The 14,958-nt window shown below is 39.0% G+C and overlaps 1 pseudogene across 1 annotated transcript; it reads right to left on the reverse strand.

Annotated features, from left to right (window-relative positions):
• Nucleotides 1-4,233: 4,233 nt before the first annotated feature.
• Nucleotides 4,234-4,852, reverse strand: LOC102862837 (annotated as a pseudogene). The gene has a single exon (XR_438917.1). The product of XR_438917.1 is annotated as a ribosomal protein S9 pseudogene (transcript).
• Nucleotides 4,853-14,958: the final 10,106 nt, after the last annotated feature.

The raw sequence follows: 14,958 nt of genomic DNA on the forward strand, positions 1-14,958 counted from the left end.
TTAAATGAGGCTTCTTCTTTCCTGGAAATTCACAAGAAAGAGATAAACATTATCAATCTGTATTGATTTAATGAAGTCTGATTGGAAGAAGAAGGTAATGTAATTTATTTCAGGAATATGGACTCTTCTATCTCTATATTCAGGTTTTATTTAATATTTAGATTTTTTTACATTGTTAATGTATTTTAGTGAAATCTGTGTGCCTTTGTAAATTTCTTGATACAATTTAAATATGAAATTACAGTGTCAATAATAAAAAGAATGTAGGTAGTTCCTTCTACACCTTTCAAGTGCTTTTGATTGCCAAATTATTAGTAATGATCTAAAGACAAAATTGCACAAGAGAAGAGGAAACGTGTCTTCATAATCAATCTTTCATGTACTCAGAGGGAGGAAGAAAATTTTCTTTTCAACTAAGTAGGTGACTTAGTGACATGATGCTTTACCAAAAATGGGCAAAAAGAATTCAGTACCAGGAGTAGAAATAAAAAAATAGTGAAGAAAAAGCAAGATCCTATGAAATTTCTGTGATAAATGCACACACATTGCATTCCTGATTAACTCCCTTCTCTTATCAACACACTTCCTTAAAAAGAAGATAATTGATTGTGATTGAGTAGAAACCAACTCATAGAAGAACCACCAGCATTTTTATGGAGCTGTAAATCCCACAGGAGGAAACTGACCATCTTTCACCCATACAACATATATCAATTGAGGTTGACTTCATTGCTCATGGGTTAGAACACTGGTCTTGAAAAAGAAATCAATTCATCTCTCAAATTCATGTGATATGCTGCCAAATCAAATACATTTGGTGAAACATTTAGATTACACACAACTCTTATCTCCAATAAATTAGGGAAACCAAGAGTAGGCTTCAATTAGGCCTATTTTTTAATTTATTATAGATAAAGCCAGAACTCAAATAACCATCACCATAGAAAAATAGCATACTTAAAAACATTTTATTATCTTTACTATTTACTTAATTACTGCCCTCTGTCTTGATTATAGTTGTGGTAAGTGATGATATCTTGTATATTTTTCCCCCAGAAGAGTTGAACTTATGCATTTCTTACACTTTGAGATCAAAGTAGACAGTTTTGTTTAAACAATAAGCAACCAAAAGTATTATAGGAACAAATGAACACTTATCACTGCATCAAGTTATGTAAGTCTTCCAACAATTTTTGGTAGGTGAATTTTATGGAACTTAGAATATAATTGTATATGAATAACGTGATACACTGCCAGTTGCATATCTATCAACTTTCAGTGTTCGGGAGCTAGAGAGATAAGCAAATATAGTGTCTACATTCTTGGTTGTAGGAGTTAAAAGGGAGAACGAGAAAATTTAAGCAACTAGACATAATGAGAGGACAATTGACAACCATGAGAGCTAAAATTCACCAAGCATCTATTATGTTGCTGCATACTCACAGAACCCACTGCCATGGAATGATTCATAATGACCTGAGGCTGTAAATCCTTAGGAGAAGAGACTGCCTCTACTTCTCCCGTGAAGCAGCTAGTGGATTTGAACTGCAGACCTTTACGTTATCAGTGCTACATGTCATGCAATATACTACCAGAAGCCCTTATCCCAGTGTACAGTAAGTGTTTAAAGTATAGTTTCAAGCATTTTAAATGTTTTCATTCATTCACGTAATCCTTATAACACCAATAACATGAAATACGCTCATTAATCTCATTTTAAATGAAAACTAAGGGGCTAAATAGCCTGACCAATGTATTTAAACTCAGCTCAAGGTGTTTCTTGCTGTTGGGTCATAAATATGCATTCACAACCTGTTTTGACTCCAAGTTAATAAAAATTAGTTATAGATTTTGTTATTTTTTTATTAGTATGATTAAAAGCTTTCACATGGAGAGACAGATCAGTGAAAGCTTCCTGTTAAGGAGGGTTATGAGTTGTCTGTATACATGCATGTTCTTGTACGTCTCCATGTTACGGCTGAAAACTTGTCACTTCCTCATCACTGATAAACTTTACTAAGTACTTCCTTCTCTTGAGACAATGTTCTAGATGTAAGAATGAAACAAAAGTCCACCATTGCAAGTATCTCATCATCTAGGTGGGGGACAGTTCAAAGAGGGAGAATCAGATATGTATATACACCCAAACGTGTTATACTGTAGTGAGTGTTAATGAATGTTAGGATAGAATTCTATCGAAAGAAAGGGAACAGGTTATGCACTACCTCACCCTTTGCCCTGGAATTTAAGAAAAGCCTTAGAGAGAAGAGTCTTGAGTATTATTATATTAGTTACCTAGTGCTACTACACCAGCACAAAATAAAATCATAACACATGTATGGTTTTAAAGATAGGGTATATGTCACCTTGCAATTGTGGAGGCTGAAAGTTTCAATCAAGCCAGCAATTCTAAGGCAGATTCATTCCTTGACTAGCCCAGCTCTTAGCTGTTGCTAGCAATTCTAGCTGTTCCTTTATTTTTTTTCTCACTTATAAAGTTTATCTTCTTTTTCTTTTTTGGATTTCCGTACATTCATTGTTGCATTTTTCTTCCTGCCCACCCCACCCCCAGGTCGCTCTTCTCTTTGAAAAGTAAAAGAAAAATTATTTGATTGGTATAGAATCCCACCCCTTGGCCCCGTTTTTTTTCTCTCTTTGAGAAATGATTATGTTTAAGATCCACTCTACTCTAGAATGATCTTACTAACATAATAAATTAGAACTTTTATGTCTAAACGAGAGCATAGCCACAGGCACTGGGATCAGGACTTCATTACATATTTTAGAAGCATATTCAATTGACTCTACAATACCTAATAAGAAGACAAAGAAGTCCACTAAAAAGAGAAAGTAGGGGAAAACATATGTATACACCTACATTACACACATATATAAAACCGCCAATCCCAGAACACTTAATTGTGTTAAGACTAAATCTAAACCAAGAAAAAAAGAAGCTATTGTCCAAACAGAGCAAGAGAATGCTGCATAGTTTAAAATCATGAAGAGTGTGTGCCAGGGTTGTATCCTTTCTCTACAACTATTTAATCTGTCTGTTGAGCAAATAATTGCTGAAGTGGGACTCTATGAAGAAGAATAGGGCATCAGGACGGGAGAAAGACTCATCAACAACTTGCATTATGTAAATAACACAACCTTGTTTTCTGAAAGTTAGGAGGATATGAAACACTTTGCTGCAGACAATCAAGGACGACAGCCTTTGGTATAACTTACACCCCAACATCAAGAAAATTGAAGCTGTCAATGATTTCACCTTGCTTGGATCCACAGTTAAAATCCTTGGTACCAGCAATCAGAAAATCAGGAGACATATGTACTGCTTTGGGCAAGTTTTCTGTTAGCAATCTTTCCAAAATATAGAAGAGCAGTGATGTCAATTTGAAGACTAAGGTGTTCCCAATCCAGGCCACGTTCTTCCCAATCACCTGCAACACATGTGAGAGCTGGAAAAATAAGAATGAAAGAATTCATGCCTTTCAATTGCAGTTCAGGTGAAGAGAAATTAATATTTCATGTACTACCAAAAGAATAAACAGATATATGTTGGGGAAAAGTGCAGCTAGAGTGTTTTTGGAGGCAAAGATGGCAAGGTTTCCTCTTTCATACTTTGGACATGTGGAGGTGAGGCTATTCCTTGGAAAGGGACATCATACTTGGAAAGATAGAGGCCAGAGAAGAGACCTCCAACAAGACGAATTAACACAGTGACTTCAGTAATGACTCTAGTGTGTTAGAGACGATGAGAATGGTACAGGATAGGACTGGGTTTAGGTTGTCTATTCATAGAGTTGTTATGAGTCATACTCACCTTGAGGGCACTTAATAACAACAACCAGGGTGAGAGGGTTAAACCTTTGTAGGTAATCTGATAGCATCAAAGCGCAGTATTCATCATGGGTTGAGAATGATGGGAACTGCTTTACCTATCATAATATAAAATGTTTCTTTTATATCGATTCTTATACCTACCATTGACATTGCTACCTCAGGACAGTTCATTTATACATGTCTTTTGGAAAGATTATGTTAGCTACAAGGTAATAAAGTAGTGAATATTGGAGGCAAAAAGCAATAAGAGATGATCGCATCAATCAAGACAATATATGAAGAAATCTGGGACATAAGATTTTTTTTAGTTAATTGATTTATTAATTATAATTCAAGAATTAATTGTATCACCTGGCTGGTACACTAGACCGTTTCCCACCCAGGAGGGCCCTGGTGAGCCTAATCTTCCGCCTCATCATCACCTGCTCCAGCCCCACCCTGGCCCTTCTTGGCGTTCTTCCTCTTCACGCGGCCTGGGCGGCCCCCACCATATGGAGACCGCAGGGAGAAGTCGATGTGCTTCTGGGAGTCCAGGCGGACAATGAAGGACGGGATGTTCACCACCTGCTTTCGGACCCTGATATGGCTGGCGGATCAGCACGCGGGCGTGGTGGATGGACTTGGCCAAACCGAGCTTGAACACCTGGGTCTGCAGACGCCTCTCCAAGAAATCCTCGATCTTCAAGCCCAGGATGTAATCCAGCTTCATCTTGCCCTCGTCCAGCACACCAATGCAGACCAGTCGCCGAAGCAGCGCATTGCCTTCAAACAGACGCCGTGGGTCCTTCTCATCCAGCATCAGCAACTCTCGGGCAGCTTTGCGGATCTTGGCCAGAGTAAACTTGACCCTCCAGACTTCACGTGTGTTCCGGAGCCCATACTCGCCAATAAGCTTCAGCTCTTGGTCGAGACGTGACTTCTTGAAGGGTCTTCGCGGAGTCACGTAAGTTTTCCGACAAACCCAGCTCCTGGCCACCGGCATGTCGGCACCGCTTGCCCGTCTGCGCCTGGGAGCAGACCGAGATCACAGACTAAGATTTTTTATTGTATAATTGACATGTAATTATATAGAACTTCTAAAGAAGAAAATACTTATTAATTAAGCACACATGTATAGAGTATCTACTGGTTGCTTAGCCTCTGTCAAAATAACTGGAAAATAAAGAACTAGGGACGACAGAAAGAGAACTGATGCCTTTGAGCTGTGGTGCTGGAGAAGACTATTGAACATACCGTGGACTGCCAGGAGAACAAACAGGTTCATCCTAAAGAAGGTGAAACCAGGCTACTTCTTGAAGCAAAGATTCTGAGGCTTCATCTGACTTATTTTGGACATATTGCAAAGCGGGACCAGTCCTTGGAGAGGAACATCGTTCTTGGGAGGGTGGAGGGACAGCACAAGAAAGGAAGACCTTCAATAAGATTAATTGATTCAGTCACCGAGGTAATGAGGGTAGGTGTGTCAGAGACAATAAGGTTGGCACAGGATAGAACAGATTTCAGGGCTAATATATATACAGGGTCGCTGTGAGTCATAAGAGACTAGACAGCACATAACAACAAGGGAAATATAAACAGATCATTACAGTGTGTGCCAAATGTAATACAGGAAAACATAAGAGGTGAATAAGACAGAGAAAAATCAAGGAGGACCAAAGAAAGTTTATGACACCTCTACTGGGTTGTGATGGATGGAAAGAATCATAATTGTGTTCCAAGCAGAGAGACAAATTATAAAAAGCACCAAAATGTGGAAAAAATATTGTCAAGTAGTCAGAAGCATGAAATACACTGAAGAAAGATATATGGTTGGAAAAACAAAACAAAACAAAAACCCCCAACAACCCACATTTGCCCTTTCTTTAACTGAAAGACAAACTTAAATCTTTATGAGAGATGTGGTAAGATCTGACAGTTCTGGCAGAAACTTAAAGAACAGATTAATGCTGAATACTAGTTGAGAGGTGTGTTAGCATCCTGGGGTTAACATAACAAATTATCACAATTTGATCACTTTAAACTACAGAAATTTAGTGTCAAAGTTAGAGGCCAGAAGTTTAACATCGAAGTCCCAATAGGTTCCTACCCTCTTCGTTCCTCTTTATGATCTACTGACTTGTAGCAACATCACTGAAACCTACCTCTATTTTTACATGGCTTTCTATTCTGTGTGTGTCTCTGTGTGTCCTTTCAAATCTCTTATAAGGACATTCTCTAGTGACCTAGCTGTAAGCAGCTATGCTGCAATCCCAAAGGCACATGGTTTGAATTCACCAGCTGCTCTGTCTCTAAAAACCCTCTAGAGCCTCAGCTATAGTTGGTTCACACTCAACTGTAAACAACAACAGCAATCAAATTTAGGATCCATTATAGCCTAGTCAGAAGGTCTGTTGGCATAGTCCATATCTTCAAAACACCTTATCTCTCTAGTGGTTAAAACCTACTACCAACTCTTAGGGGGGAAAGATGAAAAATTTCCTCCTGTGCAATTTACAGTCTCAGAAATCCAGTGGAGGGTCAGTTATAAGTCTTTTTTCCTACCCAGTACTATCTCATCTAAATCTTAACCATTTTAATTGTGAAGACCCTATTCCCCAAAACAGCTACAATCTGAGGTCCTAATTAGAAAGAACTTTTAAAATTTGTTATTGGTGTGCATACAATCCTTCCCATACATGGTGTTTCATATACGTACTTTCTGTTTTATACAACCATTCACATATATTGCATTTTATATAATTAATCATAGATATATGCCTATTATCACCTTGTCTTTTTGAGTCCTCACTGAACTTTTCCTATTCCTTCAGCCTTCCCCCATTCCCCAGCCAGTTCCCCCAGTGTCTTCCCCCCTTTTTGTTCCTTCCTTACTCCCTTCCCGTTCTCTTCTTGAGTTATTTATATGTATCTTACTCACTTGTCCTTCTATTTTCATCATTGTAAGTGGACTGAATTCTACCCACAGGGGCCTTCATAATAAAACACATGAGGTAGTGAGGGCCTAAGCTAAAACAGCATTGTTGTTGTTGCTGTTGTGTACTGTAGAGTTGGAATCAAACTATTACTGACTCTGCCAAGGGCTTTCAGAGGCAGTTAATCTCACAGGATGAAATTATACATGCCTCTCCCACGGAGTAGCTGGTGGCCTCAAAATCTGTGTCTTTGGGATTGCAGCCTACCCTCTTGCCACTAGGCCACCAGAGTCCCCTAAAACAGCAAGGAGTGGGAAAAAATGTAGATGGAAGTCATAGTGAAAGCAAGCGGTAACTGGTTGAATTGAATGAAGAAGTTAACTGAGCAACAGAGGACCTCTATAATCTTTGTGGCCCATAAAAGCAAGTAGATATTTTACCACTGGCTCTGGTAACCTGAAAGGTAAGAAGTTAAATTGTGAACCCAAAGCCAGGCACCTTAAATCTACAAGCAGCTTTCTGGGACAAAGGTGGACAATCTCCTCCCATGTGACTGGAAACCTGCTGGAGGATTGGCTAGGAGACAGTTCTAAAGAGACAAGATTGTTTGTTGGCAATTTGAAGTTGATATAGGGACTGTATGAGAAAGAATAGATTTGAGAAACAAATTTTAAGGTGTGGGTAATGTGACTTTTCCACAAAGTAAGGTGCTTTGAGTAAAGATATGCTCAAGGAAGTAAAGGAGCATGGAAATTACATAGGTAGCTGGGTGGGTGGAATTGCTATTAACTGATTGAATGAACAATGAAATAAAGGTTTTCAGCTTTTGAAGAAAATAAATTTTAGATTTGAAAATACTGAGCATGTGGTACATGCAAAAGAAGAAGCAGAATACAGAGCACAAATTGTGTATTTGGCTCTCTGAGTGTAGTCCCTTGATCTTTTGCGGTTTATCAGCAGAAGACACACATATTATAGCAAATGAAGACATGTAGATAGAAAGTGTAAAATCATCATGTCACCAAAGTTATGAAACTGTTTCAATAAGGGAAGGTAAAGAAGTCTATAAACATTAAAATGTATGTCTAGGAAGATCTAATTGCACAGTGTCTGAAAGAATGGTTCAGTGTTTGCATTAGTGCTGCATGCCATACTGAGATAGGAAGTAGACTTGAGAGACAGACAGAGAGAAAGACAGAGACACACACACACACACAGAGAGAGAGAGAGAGAGGGAGAGAATGATTGATTGATTGATTGATTGATTGATTTTGATTAGAAATACACAGTATTGACAAGTGAAAAATCAGGCGGCAACACAGTTTATTCAATACCATTCCAGGAGAAAAAACTAAAAATATGTGAAAAAATACTGGAAACAAATCAAATTTAAAACTCACAAGCATTTTAAAGCTAGAGTTACTTAGTGTTGGATATCATGCTGCCATTGAGTAATAGCTGCTTTTTATCGATACACCTTGGCTTGTTAAATTCTCACAGAAATTCCCTGAGATTTTAATGTTACACATTTTGTACAGATGAAACAAAGGAACAGTGAAATGAAGTCACTTGGTTAACATCACAAACTTTTAATGTGATAGAGTCAGGATTTGCATAAAAAGTTTGACTCTAGTTCACTTAGATAAATAATGCTCTACCTCTGTTATCATAGCATTTTTCTCTAGATAATCAGATTATATTGTTGTCTGTCATTAGAACTATGTAAACTCAACCAAGCCCACTGCCACTGAATCATTCCTGCTTACAGAGGGTCTGGAGGACAGAGTGAAAATGTTCTCTAAGATTTTTGAGAATGTAAACCTTTATAGAAAGCAAACTTCCATATCTGTTTCTCATGAAGTGACTGGAGAGTTCAAACCCCAAATCTTTTACCTAGCCATGTTTTAACCATGTGGCACCAAGGCTCCTTCTAGAACAAGGTAAGTGCTATGAGGGATAAATTCTTACCCACTTGGAGGTACTTGAGTGGTGATGACTCTGATGTTACTGATTCTTATTCCTTCCTGCCTATTAAATAGGATTTCTTCAGTCATACATACTCAAGATATAGACATGTTTTAAGTGCTCCATGATACTACTTGTCTTTGCATGGGGCCAAAAGTTAAGTGGTTTGGCTGATAACCAAAAGGGGGTTCCAGTATAGCTAAAGCCCTTTTGTAAAAAAGTCTGTATATCTACTTCTGCAAAACTAGTCATTAAAACTCCAATGATCACAATTCTACTTGACAATGTAAGGGTTTGCTATGAATCAGAATCTGCTTGACAAAACCAGTCTGTTTCCCTTAAGACAGTAGGCATAATTCTTTCAAGAGAGTGAATTAACATGCATGAGGCAGAATATGCCTTAACAGAATTTTGGGGTGGGGGAAAGGCTGAACTAGTTCTTCTTAATACTTTGATGACCAAGTATGCCTGTTGGCCCGCTTAGAAACACACTGACTTGTCTAATTAAATCTGATGTTCTGCATTTTGTTTCTCAACAGAGTAACACAATCAGTTTCAAGAAAATACATCCACTTATATCTGATTCTGCTTTCACTAGCATATCTTCAAATTGGAACAAAGACCAAAATTAGGCTTTGATGGTAAGATTCATTATACACAAAGTCTAGATAGATGGCTGAAAATATTTCTATTGTTTGTCCACGGTATGTCAAAACCATCTGTTTTATTAATTGGGGCAGTTCTAGGGTGCAGGAGAGAAGATGATTCTAAGATTCTTGTTTTCCCTTTCTTTGGAAAGGAGGACTAAATTGAGGGATGAATTTAGTATATCCTGGAGGTCTTTTCAATTACTTGCTATGCATCTGAGAGCCGAACAATGAACAAGAATGACAGAAGAAGAATTGAGAACTGATGCCTTTGAGTTGTGGTGTTGGAGAAAATCACTGAATAACCCATGTACTGTCCAAAGAACAAAGAGTTATGTCTTAGAAAACGTGCAGCTGGAGTGTTCCTGGGAGGCTGAGAGAGCAAAGCTTTATCTCTCACGTTTTGAACATGTTGCTAGGAGAGGCTATTCCTTGGAAAAGGATATCATGTTTAGAAAGGTAGAGGGTCAGCAAAAAAGAGGAAGACCTCCATGAATACAGATTGACATGGTTACTACAGCAATGGGCTCCAGAGTTTCAGAGGTGATAAGGGGGGCACAAGATAAGCTAGGATTCAGATCTGTTATTCTCAGTCACTATGAGCAGTACTCATCTTAATGGTACCTAATAACAGGAACAGATCACATTCACTACTTTCTTTTGAAAACAATTTGGAAGTTTATAACTACTTAAATTTTAAGTCAGAATACACTTTTCTAATCAAAATAGAATTCTACCCGTAGATTGTTTTGTGTTGCTGTTCAGTCACTCACAACGCACATCAGCTTTACCTAGAACCAGAAAAAGTTCCCCAGTCCTAAGCCATCTTTATGCTTGTTGGAATTTTGAGATCACTCTGGTTATATGTAAATCTATGTCACTGAATGTACTCCTAATTTCCAATCAGTTTATCATGACATAGTAACTTGTACATTGCTTTGATGATAGTGTTTCACATACCTGCAGGGCTATCAATTTCTAAATGTTTCAACAAATATTTTAAACTAAGAATAAAGGCTTAAAGATTGTCATCTGAAAATTACTATTTGTTGTTATGTGCCTTTGAGTCACCTGAGACTCATACTGACCTTATGCACAATATTACTCTGCCCTCTCCTGAGTCAGTCTCACTGACTCCAACACACCTAACCCCATCACCCTAGTTACCTTGTCAATCCATCTCTTCTAGGTTCTTCCTCTATTACACTGTCCCTCCACCTTTTAAGGATTGGTCCATCCTGGCCACATGCACAAACTACGTAAAATAGAGCTTCAAAATCCTTGTCTCCAAGGTGAAACTTGGTTTCACCTTCTCCAAGACAGACCTATTTGTTCCCCTGGCAGTCCATGATATGTTCAATACCCTTCTCCAGTACCACAACTCTAAGGCATCGATTCTTCATCTGTCATCCTTAGTCCTTGTCCCACTCTCTGATGCATAGCAAGTAATTGTGAAGACCATGACCTGGATCAGGCACATGTATTTCTCTAGATTGACATAATTGCTTTTTAGCACTTTGGAGCGGTCCCAACATCAGAATTCCGCAATGCAATTCATCTTTTGATTTTCTGACTGCCGGTGCCAAGAGTATTGATTGTGGAGCCCAGCAAGCTGAAATTGTTAACAACTTCAGTCTCTTCTCCATCCACCATGATGCTGCTAATTGTCCCAGTGCTGAGAATCTTTGTATTCGTGATGCCAAGCTTCAATCCATACTGAATATCATAGTCCTTGACCTTCTGCAGCAAACGCCACTCCTCAGTTTTAGCAAGGAAGGTATCATCTGTAAGTATCATCAGCATAACACAGGTTGTTGGGAATATTTTTAAATAAAATTTTTAATTTTAATGAAAATTTACTGGAAAAGTTAGATTTTTATTCATTCATTGTTGTACATTTTATTGCCTCTCACTCCATTTCCCCTCCTCCAATTCACCTTTTTAAAAAAATATTCATTCACTGTTGCACAATTACCTACATCCCTACTCTCTTCCGAGTCCTCTTTGCAATGTACCTCTTATTATGTATGACGACAGTCCATAGCTCAGTCGGTTGATGAGTCTTCTTACAATCCTGATGCCACACTCCTCCTCATGGTTAGCTCTAATTTGTTGTGATCCACACAGACTTGACTAGGGGGATCACAACAAACTGTGGCTAACTCTGAGAAGAATAGGAATCCAGAACACTTGATTGTGCTCATCTGAAACCTATAGTAGACTAGGAGGCAGGCATCAGAACACAGCAAGAAAACACTGCATGGTTCAAAATCAGGAAGGGAACACATCAGGGATGTATCTTATTTCCATACATGAAGGGAACACATCAGGGATGTATCTTGCTTCCATACATGCCAATCTGTATGTAGAACAGATCATCCAGGAGGCTGGGCTCTGAGGAAGAATGTGGCATCAGGATTGGAGGTAGACTCCTCAACCAATTGTGCTATACATAGGATACAACCTAGCTTGCTGAAACTGAGGAGGACCTGAGATATTTTCTGTAGAAGGTCAAGGACCACAGCCTTCAATACAGATTGAAGCCCAACATCAAGAAAGTAAAGATTCTCACCACTGGGAGGATTGACTGCATCAGGAAAGATGTGAAGAGATTGAGATTGTTAACAGCTTCAGCTGCTTAGATCCATAATCAACACTCTTGGTACCAGCAGCCAGGAGATCAAAAGAATTGGGAAGATCTGCTGTCAGGGACCCCTCCAGAGCACTGAAAAACAATTATGTCAGTCTAGACACTAAGGCACATGGATCCAGGCCAAAGTCTTCACAATTACTTACTATACATCAGAGAGCTGGACAGTGACTGTTGTTGTTGTTAAGTGCCATGGAGTTGTAGATGACTCATAGCAACCCTATGAACAAAAGACCTGAACAATTGTGTAACTTTCATCATTTCTCCAAGTTCATAGAGTTTCAGAAGGAGGCAATCTATTTTGGAAACAGATGCCACTCCTACTTCCAAACTTGTTTTAATTAGAGAGCTCCACCAAACACCATCTACCATGGGTAACCATTATCACCTTTGATGTACCAGTGTCACAGTGTTTAGCATTACAGCAACTGCAAGTTACCTCTGTACACCAAATGGACAGACCAGTGTTATACCACTTAGAAGAATGTTTGACCAAAACTAATTAAAACCAGGCCTGAGGGTTGCAGATTAAAATTACCTACCTTTGACTTGGTAGCATAACTTTCTATTCACCAGGCCCACAGAGCTCTCTCTATGTTGTTGTTGTTGTTATGTGCCATCGAGTTGTAGACAACTCATAGTGACCCTATGAACAAAAGACCTGAACAATTGTGTAACTTGCATCATTTTTCCAAGTTCATAGAGTTTCTGGAGGCAAGCTATTTTGGAAGTGCATGTTTGAACAATGACTAAGGATCATAAAAGAACACTTGATGCCTTTTAGCTGTAGTGTTGTTGAAGAGTATTAACTATACCATTGACTGCTAGGAGAATAAACAGGTTAGTTCTGGAGAGTGTGAAGTCAGGGCTGCTCCTTGGAAGCAAAAATTCTGAAGCTGCATCTGACATACTCTGGGCATGTTACAAGGAGGGACCAGTCTTTGGAGAGGAACATCATGTTTGGAAGTGTGGAGGGACAGTGCAAGGAAGGAAGACCCTCAATGAGATGGATTGATTCAGTGACTGGGGTAATGGGAGTAGGTGTGTCAGAGATCATTAAATTGGCTCAGGAGAGAGCAGGGTTCAGAGCTGTTGTACATATAGAATTGTTATGAATCAGAGCCAACTCAACGGCACATAACAACAAACACCAAACACAGCCAATATCTTTGCATAATCGATGAAATGCTGTTGCTCTGGAGAAATTATCACTGATGTCAGATGGATCTTGGCTGAAAGCAATGAACATGAGAGAAATGTCTATATGTCATTCATCTGAAAATTGTTGTTGTTGTTGCTGCTGTTGTTGATTTCCATTGAGTTGAGTGACTCATAGCGACTCTATGAACAAAAGAACTAATGCTTTTCCACAAGTATCATCATTTCTCCAAGTTCATACATTTTCCAGACGCATGTGGTTTAGGAAGTGGATGCCACTCCTGTTTCCAAACCTGTTTTACAACTGGGAGCTCCACCAAACACTGTCCACATTGGGAAATCATTCTGGTATTTGATACCCCAATGGTACAAGGTTCAGTATCACAGCAACCCAGGTTGCTTCATGCTGCACATTGACAGAGTCATGTACAAAGTGGAAGAGTGTTCCTCCAGATAGAATAGCACTTGTTTCACTTAGCAGTGGTCAAGTGTCATCCAGTTGAATACGACTGAGAGTAAGTTTTGCACAAAAGACCTAAACTCTATTTTATAACTACCATCATTTCTGTACATTTAGAGAGTTTGGAGAGCTTAGAGAGCTTGTCGTTTCCAGATGCATGTAGTTTAGGAAGTGGATGCCATTCCTGCCTCCCAGCATGAACCAATCTGAAAGCTCATCCAAACACTGTACATAGTGGGTAACCTTTAAGGTATTTCACAAGACTATGGATAAGTGTGTAGCATCACAGCAACACCAAGTCGTTCAGTTCAGCAAATAGACAAAAAACTGCTGTGTCATTCAAGGAATATTCATTCGAAAATTAGTAAATTTGGCCCAAGGCCGCAAGCCTGAGGGCCCTGAGTGGTTTTAAAGTCATGCCTTTGAGCAGACTTCCACTCTAGGCAAAGGCTCAAGGATACCCGCTCTTGGGGGGAGAAGAGCAATAATACACATCAAGCACGATCCCAAAAATAAATGACCCCAAAAACTTCCCTTTACTTGCCCATCAGGACTGCTATCCTAAAGCAGCAAAAAGCCAAGCTCTCAGAGTGAAGTCTTCCAGGCCCCTACCAGCAGTCCCCTCACATCCCCCTACGGGGTTTTAAAACCAGGCTTTTGAGCAGACTTCCACCCTAGGCAAAGGCTCAAGGACACCCACTCTTGGGGTAAAGAACAATAATACACATCAAACACAACCCCCAAAATATACGAAAAAAAAAATAGCTAAAATATTATCATGACTGGTAATAGGTAGGTTGATAGGTAGATAGGTAGGTAGGCAGATAGATTGATTTCCCATAATAAAGATAAATAAAAATATAAATATAGCCACTGTTAAACATAGCAATATCAACAAAAACCTTGTAAATCAGACTCTATGAACTAAAGTTTACCCTTATTTTTTTTTTTTCTTTAGTGTCAAGTGACTCGATTTGGGAGCTGAACTTCAGATCCTAAATTAAAACCCTCAGGGAAAGCTTAGAAAAAGATAATCTAATTAAATACACTATTTCAAGACTGACATCACATCATGCTTGTTCCGGTGCCCACGAAGTCCCAGGATAAAAAGACACTCTTGAACATGTTGTAGATCCCATACAATTTGGTCCCAGAAAAAAACTTTTTCTAAAATTGCAATCTCCCATGGTGTGAGAGGGTGGGTGTTTTCCATCACAATATAAGGAGACCTTGAACACTGATTTATGCTTTTTCCTTCCAAACAGCTGGGAGTGGGTGGGACTGAGGATGGAAGGTTTGACTTTGGAATTGTACCCA

Source organism: Elephantulus edwardii, unplaced genomic scaffold (assembly GCF_000299155.1).
Source record: "Elephantulus edwardii isolate Elephantulus edwardi_28Jun2011 unplaced genomic scaffold, EleEdw1.0 scaffold00078, whole genome shotgun sequence".
In the NCBI taxonomy this organism is placed as follows: Eukaryota; Metazoa; Chordata; class Mammalia; order Macroscelidea; family Macroscelididae; genus Elephantulus; species Elephantulus edwardii.